The sequence below is a fragment of the Cryptomeria japonica genome, chromosome 6, assembly GCF_030272615.1.
Source record: "Cryptomeria japonica chromosome 6, Sugi_1.0, whole genome shotgun sequence".
NCBI lineage: Eukaryota > Viridiplantae > Streptophyta > Pinopsida > Cupressales > Cupressaceae > Cryptomeria > Cryptomeria japonica.
Window position 1 is genome coordinate 193,999,322 of NC_081410.1, and position 17,135 is coordinate 194,016,456.

Genomic DNA, 17,135 nt, shown 5'->3' on the forward strand with positions numbered 1-17,135 from the left:
TCATTCTTGATCATATAAATTAATATAATTGAGAATGTAGAGATAATCATCAGAACATAGAAGAAGAATCATAAGGTTAGGAGATCCGAAGTTGGCTCACATTCTTGCTTGAGCCCCGATATTTTATTGGAGCATGTTTATAATCAGGCCTGTGTGTCGAATCTTGTAAGACCACATGTTGCAGATAGATTGTAATTGATTCTCATGATATAATAAAGTTTGTTCGATATTACTTCCATCACATTGTGTGACTTCTATTATGTTAACTCTTGCTGCATGGTCCAGACAGTTCTCCTTGAGGACTATTTTCCTACCTTGGCTGCACCAAGTGGTATCAGAGCGAGATTTCATTTTAGAGATTGCGTTGTCCTATAAGCTTTTGTTGTGGGATGGCAAATTGTGGATCCATCATGCAACTATAGAGGACTGGCATAAGGATGGCCCAGAGGAATGCTAGAGGTGGTGGAGCGCATGGAAATGCAAACCCTATTGTGATGGAAATTTTGAGAGAAATTATAGCCCAATTAGAAGTTGTCGAAATGGCCCAAAAAAGGGGTTGACATGATGAAGATGTGAATGATGATGAGGAAGAAGAAGTAGTTGGAGAACAAGGAGCAAATCCACCGGTGAATGACCCAAATGAAGAAAGGTTTATAAGAGTCTTGTCTAGAGAAAATACCAGACCACATTTTACTCCATCGAATTATGATGACAAGTTGGACTCGGATGAATTGTTAGATTGGATCACAGAGATGGAAAAGTATTTTGATTTTGAAGGCACCACGAAAGATAAGAAAGTAAAATATTCTTGCACTAAGTTGAAAGAACATGCATCTCTTTGGTGGGAACATTTGCAAGTAGATAGATAGAGAAGAGGTAAAGAGAAGATTAAAACTTGGGAGCAAATGGTTAACAAGTTGAAATCAAAGTTTATGCCTACTGAATATCAAGTGAATTTGTTCTAGAAGCTGCAAAATCTAAAGAAGAAGGAATCTAGTGTGAAGGAGTATACTCAAGCATTCTACAAGTTGAATATCAGATTCAAACATATTGATGATGAGATTGAACAAGTTGCTAGGTATTTGAATGCGTTGTGGATGTCTATACAAGATGAAATCATTCTAATCAAGTTGCAGAATATTGGGGAAGCTTATCAATATGCCCTAAAAGCATAAGAGAAGTTGAACAAAAGACATGAACAGAAGCAAAGAGGTAGAGGTGGAAGGATTTCTGGAGAAAGATTTCAAGGAGGAAGAAGATATTTCAAAGGAAGAGGACCCTGTACAGATCAGAATAAAGACAAGGAAGTTAGCAAAGATGGTAGTTCATATCGGAAGGATGATAGAAATTTTTATCGAAGAAGAGAACCTGGTGGATACCAAAATGAGGGTTATGGAAAAGAAGACATAAGACAAGATAAAAGAGTGTTTAGAGGAACTTTCTTTAAGTGTGAATGAGAAGGACATCATGCTTTTGAATGTAAGAAGATCGAGAACACTCGAAGGAAAGAATTGGTGAAAGAAGACCATACCGGATCAGCTAATAAATCGAAAGATGCAGAATTGTTGGTGATGAGGAGAGCTCTGTGTCATACCAGAGATGGTGAGGAGCCCTTGCAGAGGAATTTGTTCAAGACCAGATATAAGGTATCCAGTAAGTGTTGTAAAGTTATAATTGATAGTGGTAGCCTACATAATATTTTTTCAAAGGAAATGGTGAATAAACTGAATTTGGAGAGATTGAAGCACCCTAAGTGTTATCAGATAGCATGTATTTAGGATGATCATAAGATAATAGTAAGTGAACAATGTCTGGTGAAATTGAAAATTGGATCTTATCATGATGAAGTTTTGTGTGATATTATGCCTATGGACATTTGTCATATCTCGTTGGGTAGACCTTCGCAGTTTGATAGACAAGCAATACATGATGGGAGAAAGAAAATATACACTATTGTTGAAAATGGGATGAAATAAACCTTGTTACCCTTGGAGGATCCTCTAAAAACTAAAGTTTGTACAAGTGCTAGAATTTGTTTAGTGGATGGAAGGAAATTCCTAGATGGGATGAGACATGATAATGTGTGTTTTGCTTTAGTTCCTAAGAAGACTGACAATCCAGAGCATGAAGAAGAAGAACTGGAGGAGATCAAAGAGTTGCTAATAGAATATGAAGACATCATTTTAGATAATGTATCTAATGGATTACCCCCTATGAGGAGCATCAGTCATTGCATGGACCTAATTCCTGGAGGTAGTCTACTTAATAAATCAGCACATTCGATGACACCAACAGAGAATAAGGAGATGAATACACAATTGCAAGGTTTGTTCAACAAAGGTTTTATTAGGGAAAGCTTGAGTCCTTGTGCAGTGCTAGCAATATTAGCACCTAAGAAGAATGGAGAATGGAGGATGTGTATAGATTCCAAAGCAATAAACATTATCAAAGTGAAGTACAAATTTCCCTTGCCTAGAATGGATGACATAATGGATTATTTGAGTGGAGCCAGATACTACACAAATATAGACTTAAAAAATGGATACCATCATATCAAAATCACAGAAGAAGATGAGTGGAAGACAACATTCAAGATAAATGAAGGACTATATGAATGGATGAAAATGTCTTTTGGACTGACTAATGCACTAAGTACTTTCATGAGATTGATGAATGAGGTATTGAATAAATTCTTGGGTAAGTTTGGTATTGTGTATTTGGATGACATTTTGATATTTAGTAAGAGAAAGGAAGAACATTTGTTGCATTTGAGACAAGTTTTGTAGAGATTGAGAGAAGAGAAGTTATTGATAAACATTAAGAAGTGCAATTTCATGAAGGAAGGGTTAGTCTATTTGGGATTTGTGATATTTGTGGACGAATTATAGATGGATCATAAGAAGGTAAGAGAAATTGTTGAATGGCCTACACGAGAAAGCATTGGAGAGGTAAGATCATTTCAAGGATTGGCTATTTTCTATCAGAAGTTTATCAAAACTTTCAGTTCAGTCTGTAGCCCTATGACAGAAGCAATGAGAGGAGATAGAAAGGATTTTAAGTGGACAACCAGAGCACATAGGAGCTTTGAATTGTTGAAGCAGAAGGTGACAGATCAACCTGTATTGAATTTACCAGATTTTAGCAAAGTATTTCAAGTAGACTGTGATGCAAGTGGGAATGCAATTTGGAGCAGTATTAAGTTAGGAAGGAAGATTGGTAGTTTATTTCAATGAGAAGTTGAATGACGCAAGGAGAAGATATTCTATGTAGGATCAAGAGTTTTATGTCATAATTAAATTATTGAAGAAGTGGAGACATTATTTGTTGCCTAAGGAGTTTGTGTTGTATACTGATCATCAAGCTTTGCATTGTTTGAATAGTTGGAGTAAGTTGAATCAAAGACACATGAGATGAGTAGAGTTCTTGCAGATTATACCTTTATTTTGAAGCATAGAAGTGGAAAGTCAAATAGAGTTGTTGATGCTTTAAGTAGAAGGAGAAGTTTGTTGACAGAGATGAGAGTGGAGGTATTAGGTTTTGAGGAATTGAAGAACTTACAATATGCAAATGACTTGGATTTTGTAGATCCTTGGAAAGCTTGTAAGGAACTAGTTATGGTGGATAGAAGTAAGTGGTTAGATTGTCTCATTCAACATGAGATGTCATTCAAAGGAGTTTAGTTGCGTATATCAAGGAGTTCTATGAGAGAATCTAATAAAGGAGAAGCATAGTGGAGGATTAGCTGGACACTTTGGTATTGACAAGATAGTAGCATTGATTAGAGAGAATTACTTTTGGCCTTATATTTTATAAGGATGTTAGGAAATTTGTGCAGAGCTATAGAATTTGTCAACTTGTAAAACATAGTAATTAGAATGTTGGATTGTATAAGCCTTTGACAGTTCCAGAGAGACCTTGGGAGGATATAAGCATGGTTTTTATACTTGGGTTGCCTAAGACATGTAGAGGTGATGATTCTATACTTGTGGTGGTGGATAGATTCTCAAAGATGGCACATTTCATACCTTGTAAGAAAACAATTGATGCAGTACATGTTGCTGACCTATTTTTCAAGGAAGTGGTGAGATTGCATGGATTACCTAAGAGCATAGTTTTAGATAGAGACGCTAAGTTTGTTGGATATTTTTCGAGGACACTTTGGAAGAAGATGAAGATACATTTGAAGTTCGGTTCTACTTTTCATCCATAGATTGATGGACATACAGAGGTAGTAAATAGGAGTTTGGGAAATTTTTTGAGATTCTTAGTTGGAGAGAAAACTAAAAGTTGGGACTTGATTCTTGCACAAGCAGAGTTTGCCTACAATAATTCAGTGAACGAAAGTACCAAAAGAACACCTTTTGAGATTGTTACCGAAGCACACCCTAGAGGCATATCATAATTGAGAGCTATCAGTAATGGAGATAAGAGGAGTGCAAAAGAAAAATAATTTGTAGAACATATGAAGACAATACATACTCAGGTCAAACAACATTTGGAGGACATGAACAACAAGTATAAGGAGAAAGGAGATGAGAATAAGATATCTAAGGAATTTGAAGTTGGCGATGAAGTGATGGTATATCTAAGAAAAGAGAGATTCCCAGTTGGCAACTATAATAAGTTGCAGATGAGGAAGTTTGGACCTTGTAAGATCTTGAGGAAATTCAGTTCCAAAAATGCATATGAAGCAGAGTTACCAGATAGTTTGGGTATATCACCTATTTTCAACATTGCAGACCTACATCAGTATCATGAGACAAAATTCAGTGGGGATAATGTAGTAGACTTGGAGAATAGGATAGCTCAGAGGGAGCTAGATCAGATTGAAGACATTTTAGATAGTAGGATTGAGCATAGCACCCGAAGCAACAAATACAAAGAGTATCTTGTGAAGTGGAAAGGTAGACCAGTTGAAGATTCATCATGGATTTCTCAGGCAAAGGTAGACCATCTTGGTTTTCCTATGACCCCAGAAAAGTGAGGCACACTTTTTCAACAACCTCGGATGTCTGATGTAGGAGCATCCCTAGTTCATAGCAATCTTGCATCAACCAAAAACATTTTCTTTTTAGTTTGTTTCTTGTTTTGCAGTTTCAACATTTCTTTCTTTGTTTCTTTGCATTAGCTCATCGGATCTTGCGGAGCTTGATTTTGTATGTGGACATGTTCATCTACCTTATCCTAAGTCTATGGGACATTTGGTTCTTTTTTTCTGACAAGTTATCGCTTTCAAAATCTGAGACAGTTTTCTGGCTTGGAGCACCGGAACCACTTAGACCTATTTGCTATTGGCAAATCTTGTAGATCATTTATGTAGCTTGCAGACTTCGGTTCATTGTTTCCAATGTTCCTTGGCATGTGGCCAACCTTCCCTTGGGTCCACACTTCATTCTTCATATTTTCTAGAGGGATCTCTTTGGTAGAGGCTGACCTAGGTGTTTTACACGTTACATCTTGTTCCTCGGCATTTGTTTCATTTTGGGCCGACATGGATAATTCTTAATCATATAAATCAATGTAATTCAGCATGTAGAGATTATCATCAGAACATAGAAGCATAATAATAAGGTTAGGAGATCTGGAGTTGGCTTGCATTCTTGCTTGAGCCCGAATATTGTATTGGAGCATGTTTATAATCAGGCATGTGTGCCAAATCTTGTAAGCCCGCATGTTGTCGGCAGATTGTAATTGATTTTCATTATATAATAAATTTTGTTCTGCATTGCCTCCACATTGTGTTTCTTCTATTGTGTTAACTCTTGTTTCACAGTCCAGACTATTCTCCTTGAGGACTCTCCTATTGTGACTGCACTAGAATTACATAAATTTAGAGGTTAAATTCATACAAACCGTAATTTATAATGTTAAAATTAACTTGTGAGTTGCATAAATTTTCAAGTGTATTTTCAGATCTGATCTTTATGATATGATTTAGAGGTATCTATAGTTCAATTTTAATATCCAAATTTCTAAATTAATTGGTTTATCAATTATTTTTACAAAAAATTTACATTGTTTAATCACAATTTTTCAATTTTTGCATTCAAATTTCCCTCCTTTGTGCATGATTTTTGTTACCATTAGTCCTACATACAATATGATGAAATAGCTCTAATTCTAGATAGACAATTGAGAGGGGGGGGCGTTGAATTAGTTGTCACAAAAATTAACACAATTCAAATTTAATCTCAGATCTGATAATTAAACATGAAAGCATAGATAAACAACACAACATGAATACACATAACACCAAGATTTTTTACGTGGAAAACTCGGTCAAGGGAAGAACCACAATGGGAACCTACCCACAATATGATGATACTATTTTAGAAGTATATGAAATATTACAATGGGGAATGCACATGCATTCAGGCACATTTCCTAGAGCTCACTACTCAAAAAAAAGAAAGGGATACAACCTAGTGAAGACTCATTATCTTACAAACAGATTCAGTTCACATCTAGAAGATCATGAACTGATAGAATAACATCTCCTAATGTCTGGTAAAAGTTTTGGTTAAGCACAAATTCTTCTTCACTCTTATTTGCCTCATGTTACTGCGTCATTTATTACTCATGACAAGAGCGAGTCATCCTATAAAAATTTCATTCAGAGTCCTTGCCTTTCTTGTGACACCTCAGTTCAAGCCCTTAGTACATTTGTAAATCATCTTCCAATCACAGATGTCAAGTTTTAGTAATTGGTTGAACTCTGTGAACATGTTGAACCATCTTGAACCGGGTTCAATAGGTTCATTTAGGTTCCATAGGTTCCTAGGTGTTCAGGGAGGTTTTTCATACTAATATTTTCTTTAAGTGTCTTGTAGAGGTTTTTTAAAAGTTTCTTGTTTGGAAAAATGTTACTTTATTTCTCTCCAGGCTTTGAACTCATTGAACCAAGTTCAAGAGGTTCAAACGTGTTCAACATGTTCAATATAGCACAAATGGTCAGCAGCTTGGTATAATTAATTTTCTTGGCAAAGATTTTCCTTGAGCGCGGCGTACATCTTGAACTACTTGAACGCTAATGAAGTCTGTTCAGGATGTTCAGATGTGTATGAAGTTGGTGGGTCCCACGATTTTAAATGATTTGATGGTGCATTCATTGCCAAATATGAGGAAGGTGAACCATGTTTTAAGTGATGTCAATTCTTGGCTTTTCAAAGTAAGTAAACATTTCAGGAACTAGCGGTTACTTCAAAAATGCAGCCATGCATTCAATGCATGCGTGCAATGTCCAATCCACAAACTTAACACACTCAGACTAAAAATTGGAATTATTGCATTTTCTGGTTCTGTATCATTGCCCTCACTAATAAGGTATGAAGGTGTAGCGTCCTAAAATTGTGACACTTGCAATTTCGACTGCATTTCGGTCTTCACGATGGCGACGCAACACGCAACCTGAATGGAGACCCCAAAACTTGCTCACGACACTGAAAACTGCATTTTTCAAGCACCCTGGCCTGAACCTCCTTGCACCCTGCTGTCCTGGGAGGTGGGACCAGAGCGCCCAGCGCCCTGGTCCCTGGGTCCTATTTTGGGCCCGGTCTCCTAAGGGGCTTGGGTCTTTTTGTTTGCAATTTGGAAATTACATTTCCTGGTCGGCCTAAGGTCAGGAAAATCAGTCTATCAGCCCTAAATGACAAGTATATAAACTACATTTTCCTCTTTCATTCGATATGATGGAAAAGGCGTGGAAACTATACTCAAGCATTCAAGCATTCAAGCATTCCTTCAAGCAATTGATCATTTCAAGTCTCCATTCAAGGCTAAGTGTTGCATTCAAGTCAAGGATTCAACCATTGAAGAGGAGATCACTTACTACATACAACATACAACATACAACATCTAAACCTTCGCACATAAGGATACCAACATCCTTAGAACAAGGTATTAGTACTTGTTTTACATACATTTACATTTATAGCACTTGCTCATTTCTTGGTTAATTCCAAAACCGGGGTTTGACCTAAAGGCAAACCCCTAATCCCTAACCCCCCAATCGTCTTCGCTTTTCTGTGTGTAGGTTGCAGGTACGCGGCTGAGATTGAAGATCTGGAATCCTTGTGCAGAGACGAACCGATCCCCCTTCGTTTGACGAATTTTTCGGAGGACCGTGGCGCCGGGCGCCATCGTCCCGACAACTTTTGCTCAAATTTGCAGGACAGCGCCGTATCGACATTCTACTGCTAATTCCAGGTCCGCAGCTTCATCCTATAACCCGAACTCAGTTTATAAGCGAATCTTTATGACTTTCTATGTATTCTTAGCTTAATTTCCTTAACAACATTCTTTACAAAAGAGGGTAGCCTTGCTTTCCTAACCCTTGAAATTCATTTAGCATCCAATCTTAACTTGTGTGGGATTGGATCTTATGAGTTTCAACCCCTCTTTTGAATGCAAAGTCTCTCCCCTAAGTGAAAACCATCGAATCCTAGTGAACCTCCCTTCTCTCTCCTCGGAGTCGGAAGAGGGGAGAACAACTAGGGTTCGATCGCGATTTTTCTGCTTTACATTTTGGTGAACCCGACGTGAACATCCTTTCTGATTTTTCATGCTTAGATCTGAAATTTGATTCCTTGATTACATTTCCATGTTTGATCTTTTGCAAAATTTTAGAGGTGATTGCATAAAAACCCTAAATTTTCTTTTTGAACATTGAACTTGCGAAATGTTTAATTATTAATGCTTGCTTCAGATCTGCTTTTCTATTACAAATTATCAATTCATATTTGTGCTTTAATTTTGAAAATTAAGTGGTTAAATGTCAAAACCCTAATTTTTGAAACCCTCTTAATTCAACCTTTGTCCGACAATTTGACCGATCAAAACATCTCCAAATCAGCTGTAACTTTGGATTCTGTAATAAAATCACAATATCTTTCATCCCTGAAAATTTGGAAAAAATTTGCGAGGACCGTGTTGCACTCCGAGCGCCATCGTCCCTGACATTTTTTCCAAAATTTCGGGAGCGAGATCTTGTTGTATTTTCCTACTAAAATCCAGAATTTTGGCTGATTTTGTCAATTATAACACTTTCAAAATTACAGTCAAAGTTGATCCTGTGATTGCTTGGTTTAAGGCTCCTAATCATTCAAAAATTGTGGAAATTGAAATTTTGTGTCAAAATTGTGTTCTTACTATCATAAATCTGAAAAGTGTGTCTACATTCATTCGAAATTTCAGTGCTTTATTCAAATCCTTGCAATTTGTGACTTTTGAAATTAAGTGCTTAATTACAACAACTTTGGTTTCCGCTTTCAAAATTGAATTTTGCGTGAAATTGAGTCAATTTTCAAATTTCAAAACTTGCATTGCTTTTGACATTCCCTCTAAAATCATAAAATTCAAAATTTCAGTTTCCCTCTCTTTTTCAAAATTCAAAATTTTGCATTTTTCGACAATCTTGATAGGGTTCAATTTTGAGATTGCAACTTTAATTTGGCCTATCTACAGATCGTAAAATCACTCAATTTTTTCAGATTAGCTCTAAAATCATCATACCTTTTATCCCTGCAAATTTTGAAAAAAGTTGCAAGGACCGTGTTGCACTCCGAGCGCCACGGTCCCAGACATTTTTTCCGAAATTTCGGGAGACTGTTGTGATTGCATTTAACAGCTTAAATCTGGAAGATTGGCTGTTTTTACTGAAAATTGCTACCTCTAAATTCAAAATTTTCTCTTTCTCTCTAGTGCATGAGTTTTACAATAGTAAGCCCTACTTACACTATTCCCGTTAGACGAAGCCGTAGAATTAAGTCCTTCCGAGGTTTAACTACTGAGGAGATGGAACCTAATTTGAGTAGCCTTTTTAACGAGGACATGGGTAATTCCTCTAATCCTCTGAATGATGAAGAAGCTCTCCATGAAATTTCCGTTGAACAACTTTCAAAATTGGATAACCAATTTGACGATTTTCACCAATGGATGTCTCATGAGTATCCCGATAGTCAAGCTCTTCCTTTAATTGAGGGTCTAAAATGCATGCTTCAAAGTGATAAGAATGGAATTGATGTTTTGCGTGGTATTGCACACATTGTGGATTCGAATGTGATGCCTATGAAGAGTTGTGCTGAAACTTTAGGGTATACACAACCTCCTACACAAGTCAATCATTCTATTCCTTTGACCACTCCTATTGCTAGTATACCTACCTTTACATCAAACATCATGGCTACCTCTATACAAGACATTCCTCCTGTGATTACCAGTCATGGGGGCAATCCTTCTTCTTCAATTAATCCTCTTCCTTCATTCAATCCAACTTCTTCGTACATTCCTTCAATGAGTGTTCCTATTACATCTTCACAAATGAACATGACGCAAGGGGGCAATTCATTTAACCATTCCATCCCTCCTTGTAGTGTTCCTCCTATCCAATCATCCCCTATGGTTGACTATCATAGGGTCCCACCACCTTACTCTTTACCCTCTTTCAATAACATAACACCTCCATCTCAATCTAACACATCTAATATGAATTCTTCGACTGAAGCGACCATTAACAATCTTGCACAAACTGTCTCTTCTTTACAGCAACAAATTGCCTCTATGAATCAATCTAAGTTTAGTGTGCCTACATTTGATGTTGCGAGCCCACTTTCTCTTGATATTGTTCGAGCTATTCCTCCTAAACATGTTGAAATCCCGCATTTGGAGCTTTATAATGGTAAAGGAGATCCTCTAACACATGTTAAGACTTTTCAAACAATATGTACTGATTTTGCTTATGACCAAAGGTTGCTTGCAAAACTGTTCACTAGAACATTAAGAGACAAAGCCCTACAATGGTATTGCTCGTTGCCTTCTTATTCTATTACTTCTTTCGAACAACTTGCAAATGCTTTCATTCAACAATTTCAAAACAATATAAGTCCTAAAGTTACTTTGATTGATTTAATGCATTGTAAACAAGGTGTTAAAGAAAAAGTGACTGATTTCATTGGTAGATATAAGCATTTGTATGCTCAAATTTCTTTTCCAGTGCCTGATAATGATATTCAAAGAATCTTTATTTCTAATTCACAAAAAGATATTCGAGACAAACTTCTATTTTCTGAGTTTACTTCTTTCCAACAGTTGTGTGCCACTCTTCACAATTATCAACTGACTATGAGTCAAATGGAACAATCACATCCTATGGCTCCGAGTGATAAGGGTGATAGCAGTCAACAACCATTTGGGAAGTTTAAACCGAACAGAGATTCCATCAAATTCAATGAAAACATCATCAACAACAATGTGAATGCAGCATCAGGTGTGCCTCCTATTTCTAAATTTTTCAAGAAAGAAAGAAAGTATACTCCTTTGAATGAATCATTGCATGGTATTATGAATAAGTTATTGGAACAAAATGTGCTTACTCTTCCTCCTATAAGACAAATTGATCCTACAAAGATTACTTCCCCTTATTTTGATCACAAAACTTTTTGTCATTTTCATCGTCAGCCTGGTCATGATACTGAAAAATGTTTTTCTTTAAAGGGTAAAATTCAGGATTTGATTGATAATAATACTATCTCTGTTTCTGGAGTGAATGATAAAGGCAACACATCTGTAGCTCCTCCTAACCAAAATCTTCAGATTTTCACTGATCCATTGCCTTCTCATACCTCTAATGCAATTGAGGCTAATGATTCCTCTCTCTCATCTGATGGTCTCGTGTCTATGACTCCGAATGTGATTAACTTTGTAGAGTAGCAAGAAATCCCTAAAGAACCTTCCATCACATTTGATTCTAGTGAAACCATTAGAGCACCTGATGGTCCTTTATACATAGTTGCAAAAGTCAAGAATACACCTTGCCGTGGAGTGCTTATTGATCCTTCGTGCATGGTTAATGTTATTACTGAAGAATTTCTTTTTACTTTGCAATTGAATCAAGTGATCTATGACAAAACAGATGTGGTTGTGAAATTATTTGATGCATTTTCTTCTCCTGCAATTGGTTATGTTACATTGCCTATTGAGGTCCATAACAAATCCCTTGATGTGAACTTTGCTATTATTCCATCTTCCGAACAATTTCGTGTGAAGCTTGGCTATCCTTGGCTATCTTCCATGAAAGCTATTGCTTCTCCTATTCATAAGTGTTTGAAATTTCCCCATAATGGTGAAGTTGTTACTGTCAATCATAGTCTCTTTAAACCAGCTGAAAGAACCTCTAGTGTTCCTATTGATTACTTTTGGCCTAAACAATTCCAGTCCCTTCCTCCGCGAAGTGATCATCTTTTCAAATCTTATCAAAAGTGGAAAACAGATATGATCCTATCTTTAAGTGAACCTAGAACACCTAAACTTGACATTCCTATCATTCTTGAGAAGGAAATTCTTCCTTTGAAAGATAAAACTAATGTCTTTCCTCAAGAAGATTCCCAACCCGTCCCCATGGATGTGACTATGTCTATGCCTAATAAATCTTCTAAAAGTAGACTTATCCCTCCTCGTCATGATGGACTTGGTCTTCTTCCTAAACCAAAAATTCCTCCTTTATATGGAGCAGTTCCTCCTCCTGCCCTTTATAGAGAGAAGAGAACTTCTTCTTCTCCTATTATCCAGCCTAAGAGACCACAACCTAAACACCCAAGTGATAAGGATGAGAACATTCCTCCTCCTCTATCTTCTACACTTCCTACTAAGACTAGACGTAATCACCGATGAAAACGTCGTCTTAGGGCTCAAGCAGCCGCTTCTCAAAATTTACAATCTCCAAAAACACCTTCAACAAGCATTATTCCATTTTCTCCTCAGCCGGATATTGAGCCTAAATCTCCTAAACACAAGATACATGATGGTCTTGATCCTGTGCGAGTTAAAGATCCTATTTTTATAAATCTTGATGATGATATAGATGAAAGTGTTATGCATGATGAAAATGTTACTCCTCTTGCTTCTGATAGTGAATATGAACTTGTTGATATTGACAACCATTTATCTAATGAATTTTCAAAAGCACTTATCCTAGCTCCTAGACAAGAACAATGTGGCTCGGAACATGAACATAGCCCTTGTTTGGATCTTGTGATAGCTCCATCTGCTGTGTTGGATGTTCCTCCTCTAGCGTGTTCCCTGCCTTCTCGAAACATTGATCAGCAAGATCGGGGGGTAGATGACGTGCTAGACTAGTTACATTAGCATAGCAGATTCTCTCCTCCTCTCTTGTGTTACTTCTTCTATATGTTATTCTCATTCTTCTATTTGTTGTCCTTGGTGTTGTCTACTTGAGGACGATGCAAAGCATTGAGATCTCTCGATCTCTCTCATGTTGACTCAAAAGACACATGTGTTCCCTTCTTCTAGGTGACCTTCCTTGATTGGGGAATGAAGAACAATTATGCATACATACATATGATATATACATGACTTATCATACAGCATACTGGCCCCGAGGAAAGTGAAGTCACCTCGTGCTTTGTGTTTTGTGTCTATTATCCTTGGGTTTATCTCACACTTGGGGGCTAAATCCTTGCGATAACGTGCTCCTTTCCTTTCTCATTTCCTATGTGTATCACTACGTTAAAACAATCACCCCCGTTGAGGCGTGTGCGATCGCTTTAACGTAGGGGGGCATACACCCTGTCTATCCCTTCACGATACTTGAAAATTTCTTGGCAAATTTAGCCTTGCCTTGAAAATTTTTGATATCTTTCTTGCATGACTCATAGTGAGGGAACCTTACTACTGACAGTCATGGTTCTCCCTCGTGATCTTCCCTTTTACTTTGCCAATTGAAGTCATAAGATCCTTAGTCCACTGGGGGCTTGGTGTGTCTTGCCTCCTTGACGTGGTGAAAGTCTTTCAATGTTGTTTCCTTGTACTTTACCGGAAGTATGAGCATACATACTCCCGCTAAAGTGGGGGCTAAATGTAGCGTCCTAAAATTGCGACACTTGCAATTTCGACTGCATTTCGATCTTCACAATGGCGACGCAACACGCAACCTGAATGGAGACCCCAAAACTTGCTCACGACACTGAAAACTGCATTTTTCAAGCACCCTGGCCTGAACCTCCTTGCACCCTGCTCTCCTGGGAGGTGGGACCAGAGCGCCCAGCGCCCTGGTCCTTCAGGACAAGGGCGCCCAACGCCCTGGTCCCTAGGTCCTATTTTGGGCCCGGTCTCCTAAGGGGCTCGGGTCTTTTTGTTTGCAATTTGGAAATTACATTTCCTGGTCGGCCTAAGGTCGGGAAAATCAGTCTATCAGCCCTAAATGACAAGTATATAAACTACATTTTCCTCTTTCATTCGATATGATGGAAAAGGCATGGAAACTATACTCAAGCATTCAAGCATTCAAGCATTCCTTCAAGCAATTGATCATTTCAAGTCTCCATTCAAGGCTAAGTGTTGCATTCAAGTCAAGGATTCAACCATTGAAGAGGAGATCACTTACTACATACAACATACAACATACAACATCTAAACCTTCGTACATAAGGATACCAACATCCTTAGAACAAGGTATTAGTACTTGTTTTACATACATTTACATTTACAGCACTTGCTCATTTCTTGGTTAATTCCAAAACCGGGGTTTGACCTAAAGGCAAACCCCTAATCCCTAACCCCCCAATCGTCTTCGCTTTTCTGTGTGTAGGTTGCAGGTACGCGGCTGAGATTGAAGATCTGGAATCCTTGTGCAGAGACGAACCGATCCCCCTTCGTTTGACGGATTTTTCGGAGGACCGTGGCGCCGGGCGCCATCGTCCCGACAACTTTTGCTCAAATTTGCAGGACAGTGCCGTATCGACATTCTACTACTAATTCCAGGTCCGCAGCTTCATCCTATAACCCGAACTCAGTTTATAAGCGAATCTTTATGACTTTCTATGTATTCTTAGCTTAATTTCCTTAACAACATTCTTTACAAAAGAGGGTAGCCTTGCTTTCCTAACCCTTGAAATTCATTTAGCATCCAATCTTACCTTGTGTGGGATTGGATCTTATGAGTTTCAACCCCTCTTTTGAATGCAAAGTCTCTCCCCTAAGTGAAAACCATCGAATCCTAGCGAACCTCCCTTCTCTCTCCTCGGAGTCAGAAGAGGGGAGAACAACTAGGGTTCGATCGTGATTTTTTCACTTTACAGAAGGATTATTAGTGCTCTGCATTTGTTCCTCGCTACTGCGGTTTTGTTTTTCCTGGATAGGAGTCTTGTTTGCTGCTAGTCATCATCTAGTTGTTCAACTATGAAGGTGAGTCCTTTTCTTGTTCTCTCCAGTAGTTTTTGCTTGCATTTTCTCTCTCATAGAAAGTTTTGCTACAACCGATTAAGGCTCATTTCTTTGAATTATGAAGTCTACACTGCCTTTGTTGGGGAATGTTTTTAACCTCACATGTACTGAACCCATAGTTAGCGATACCGACCTAAAAGGGGAAAATCTCAAGGTTTTGAAAGAGAGGGTGTTCAAGGGAATTGATAAATCTTTTGGTGTGGAGATTTTGAGTAGCGGCCTCATAGAAGTGACAGCTTTTCCCCCAGCCATTCCTTGCCCAAAATTGATTCGGGAATGTATCGCTAGATACGACCCAGTGTCTGAGACCATTAGGAGAGACAATGGTGAAACCCTTCTTGCCATAAATTATGAAGTAATTTCCTCTGTCTTCAAGATACTTGATTACCAGTTTTCCAGCTTTTCCCCTGCTCAGTCAATCACTGAGTTCAATGCGGACAGAACTGGACACCGTAACAATGTAGCAAAATTCTGGTTGAAGGTTCCTCAAAGAGGTGGTTCCAGGTTACCCAAGAATCCTAATAAGAATCACATGTTGCCTCACATTCATGATGTTGTGCTTTTGTTGCACCGGGCCAAAGGATCTGCTGAAGCTTACAACTTCGACGACTAGATTTATTGCTACGTGCAGCTAGTTTTGGAAGGGAAGCAGTATCTGGATTGGGTTGAATTGATTGTTGATTCAATGAGAGAACAACTGAGTATGGCTAAACAGTTCAAACATAACTTCTTCATGTCTTTGTATCTCTTGTATTGTTTGGCGTGTGTTAAGGAGTTAGTTGGAATACCAAAACAACTCACTGAGGAGGATGTTTCCGTATATGAGTTCTATCCCATGCTGCAAAAGGATAAGGCCTTACAGGATTTCAGAAGGGTGCACAATGCTTTTATGGGTGACTTGTATCATGAATTGAAGAATATGAAAGCCAAAAGAATCTCTGAGGATGCGCAGACATTGCTAAAGAGGTTTGGTAGTTTTTATATCCAGTTTCCACACTTCTGTTACATAAGGATAGGCGACTTTGAAGAGGAGCCCTTCAAACTCCCTCACTTTTGTTCAGATTGCTTTGTTCTGGCGGAAATATGTAGACAGTTGACCTCTGTAATCAAAAAGGCACAACCCAGGGATAAATGGGAGGGTCATTTTCCCATCCAATTGGGTGTGTTGTCTTGCAGTTCGATGTCCGGTGCTTTGAGTATTGGAGTAGATCTCAGGAATTTCAATTTTTCCCTGTATCCTGAAAGGAAAGGTTTCGATAATAAGGGTTTTTCCCGAAGTCTTGGTCTAATGACATACCTCCCAATGCCACAATTAGAGGATTACTAGGAAGATTGTACTGATGAACTCAATGTGTTCAAAAGGGGAAATATGAGGATGGTGTTAGAACAAGTCATTTCATTGCAGGTAAAGTTGGACACTAAGGGGCTCGAAGAGGACTATCTAGAGCTATTTGAACCAGGGTACTTAGCCCATGCAGAAATTGAAATGCCTCCAATTGACTGGGATGAGGAAGAGAAAGATAATATATAGTTCAGGACCAAAGGAGTTTTGGAAAGGACCTCAGCGTGGGTTGCCAGGAAGAAAGCAGCGAAATTAGGCGTTAAGTCTAATTCAGCGAAGAGTAATGAGGTCCCTCTATATTCACCAAAGCGTCTTTCTAACAATGTTTCTATGCCTGTTCGTGCAGGTAAGGATAACAAGCCGCCCTAACTTAGACATAGGTCTAATTCAACTTTGGATTTTGGTACTTCTCGGCATACCCGGTCCTGAAGTGCCGCTCAAAGAAAGATGGATCAAGCAAAGGATACAGGGGTGAAAGATACAATTCTTGATGCCCAGATATTTGAAGTTAAAGACTTGGATAGCGATGTTGCTAATGCCCTAGATTCTCATATGG